The 3070-nt window shown below is 48.0% G+C and overlaps 1 protein-coding gene across 1 annotated transcript in view; it reads left to right on the forward strand.

Moving 5' to 3' along the window:
* The window catches only part of C14H17orf67 (chromosome 14 C17orf67 homolog), a 21135-nt gene extending 19855 nt beyond the window's left edge, over positions 1-1280 (forward strand). The window contains exon 4 of the mRNA XM_021213344.1: positions 1114-1280. The gene's annotated coding sequence lies outside the window, so the exon portion shown is untranslated. The remainder of the gene's footprint in view (positions 1-1113) is intronic.
* Positions 1281-3070: the final 1790 nt, after the last annotated feature.

Below are 3070 nucleotides of genomic sequence, written 5' to 3' on the forward strand. Positions count from 1 at the left end.
ATACTGTTGCTGTCTTCAGACACACCAGAAGGTGGCATTGGATTCCCATTACAAATGGTTGTGAACCACCATGCAGTTGCTGGAAACTGAACTCAGGACCTCTGGAAGAGCAGCCAGTGCTCTTAACAGCTGAGCCATCTCTCTAGCCCCTGTTCCTGCATCTATACATTGGGATGATGTTGTCTTTGGGCCTGGTCCTCAGTGAATGACTTCTTCCTCTTCTTCTTCTTCCTCCTCTTCCTCTTCTTCTCCCTCCTCTTCCTTCTCCTCCTCCTCCCCCCACTTCTCTCTCCTGTTCCTCTTCTTGTTGTTTTGAGACAGGGTTTCACTGTGTAGCCCTGGCTGTCCCGGAACTTACTCTGTAGACCAGGCTGGCCTAGAACTCAGAGAGATCCTCCTGTCTCTGCCTTCCAAGTGCTGGGATTAAAGGCGTGCGCCACCACCAACTGGCAGTGACTGACTTCTTCAATGAAATCATGGGATCCCACAAAGGTGTCATTTCAGACAGCTCCCACATATGGAGACAGGGAAGCAGTAGGGCGTGAGGTGGTGGCTCAGTCTGGAGTTTGGAATCACTCACAGCTTGCAGATCCTGAGTCTGCTAGTGACTAGCGGAATGGAAAAGCCAGCCTGACTGCTTTCTCTTTCTCCTGTGAGATGCGGACAGTGGCAGCCTCTCCTTTTGATGTCCCGAGGATCCAAGAAGTTGGAGATGGCTCAGTGGTCAGGAGTGCTTGCTGCTCTTGCAGAGAGAGCGCTTGGGCTCAGCACTCATGTCAGGAGGCTCCCAATCTCCTATGTAACTCTAGCTCTTTCTTCCACCCACCACCATCATCATCACCACCACCACCACCACCATCACCATTGCCATTATTCTAACATTATTTTCTCATTTTCTTCTTTTCCAGCAAGCACGCTGACAGGCAGCGATCCAGAGACTGCTGGGACAGAGAGAAGCTTATCTTCTATTTGGTCTGAAGTCTTAGAAACAATGTCTTCTGACCTCAAGAACATGTGGCCCTTAGTGAGCAGGCTGGAAGTTGCCTTGGGGGGAATGATGAACATGTATCCTGCTCCATTTTACTAACCCTCCTACACTGTGAAAACTAACAGCCCGAAGCTCCTGAAGCTCTTCCTGCCAGTTCGCAAGTGTAGGCAGAACCCCAGTCCTGCCTTAGAAGAGGGAAGTGCATCACTTGGGTCATCTGCTTTTTCCTTTCTTTGCTGAACTAATAAAGGCCGGTGCTTAGTCTTTCTGTGTGTCTGTCTCTTTCCTATGAGGAGAGTACTGGAGAGGGGCTTCCCTTGCTCATCTCTGTAAACCCAGGTCCAGAAAGTGTACTAATTTTATTTTTTAAGACGAATTTATTTTTAGTTTATGTATACGAGTGCTTGACTGTATGTACACCATGAACCGGGGGAGACCAGAAAGAGGATGTTGATCCCCAGGAACTGGGGTTAATAGATGGTTATGAACTACCGTGTGTGTGTGTGTGTGTGTGTGTGTGTGTGTGTGTGTGTGTGTATGTTGAGAACTGAACCTGGGTCCTTTGCAAGAGCTGGAGGTGCTCCTAATTACTGAACCACCTCTCCAGCCCCTATGCTGCTCTTCAGTCTGTGAATGGGCCTGGTGAGGTGGTGGGTCAGTGTGCCTGCTGCTCAGCCTGACGACCTGAGTCTGATTCCCAGGACCTACTTGGGGAAAAAGAATTGCCACCTGTAGATTATCCCCCATCTTGTACAAGCATGCTGTGGCATGCACACACTCCCACTCATATGCACAGATAGGATAGGTATGCACATGGAATAAATGAACATGTAATGCAGGTGGAAAATGAATGGGAACATGAACTCAGCAGATTTGCACAAGGGCTACGTTCTGTCCCCCCCTCAAAGAAAATATTTGCCCAAGGTCATTCCAAAAGGACCATCAGGCAACTCTAAATGCAAACCTAGTCCTCCGGCAAAGGAGACATTTCCTGTGGAAAGTGGGGTGCTTCTTTGTACCCCATAGCCCTCAGCTGTACCTTGGTCCCAGAATTAGAGACTAAACAGTGAAAGGTAAAGCAGGGCAGGAGAGTCGCCTTGAGTGGCGGCGTCAGGGGTGGGCTTGTTTAGGAAGAGAGTTACTGGATCTTGGCATAACAATGTGAAAGAAAGCCCGCAGAACAAAAAATGGAGTCCCTTGGGTCAGCCCCACAAAGACAAAACAGTAAATAAAGCTGGTAGCTTGTGGGGCAGGGTTTTCCCACATGATCGCCTGATAGTAACTGTCATGAAGAAATCTAGTAGACCTCAGACAAAGGCCACTGAAACCTTACACAGGAAGTTCTTTGTGGTGGTTTGAATAGGCCTGGCCTCCATAGACTCATGTGTTTGAATGCTTGGCCATATGGAGCAATAGTGGCACTATTAGGAGGTGTGACCTTGTTGGAGTGGGTGTTGTAGGCTTATATTTCCACAACCTACTTTAATAGAGTTCAACCTCCTCTCTAGCGCACCACCCACCAGAGGTAGTGGAAAAGAAAGGCTATTAGGATACAGGGGATGCAGACCTGTTTAGAGATAGTTCTTTGGGGGCGATTCCAATCTTCGTTGTTCTCAGTCCAGTCCAGTAACAAACACCAAACATGAACCGGCAGCTGTAGTTCAGTTCACTTGGCAGACACCACACATGAATCAGCAAGACAATTCAATCCAGGAGAAACCACGATGTTTGACCATCGACTTGAGTCTGTGGAAGTGACAAGAAGTTGCATGAACCTCAGGAGACGTTCTTTGGTGAGTTTCTCTCTATGAAGTCACCACAAGTGAAGCTCAGTGATGCAATGTAAGGCGAACCAACACATGCATGTCGTCAGCAAAGACTAGTGAGGTGGAGCAAAGCAAACCAATGCTCCAGCTCCCACTGTCTGTGGGGTCACATTTTCATTCTTTCTAAACATCAAGCGTCCTTTCATGCGTTTGCTATAGCAAAACATCCTTTCACCTGTGTCTGCTTCAGCAAAACATCCTTTCACCTGTGTCTGCTCCAGCAAAACATTCTTTCACATGTCTGCTTTAGCAAAAC

The sequence above is a fragment of the Mus pahari genome, chromosome 14 (assembly GCF_900095145.1).
Source record: "Mus pahari chromosome 14, PAHARI_EIJ_v1.1, whole genome shotgun sequence".
In the NCBI taxonomy this organism is placed as follows: Eukaryota; Metazoa; Chordata; class Mammalia; order Rodentia; family Muridae; genus Mus; species Mus pahari.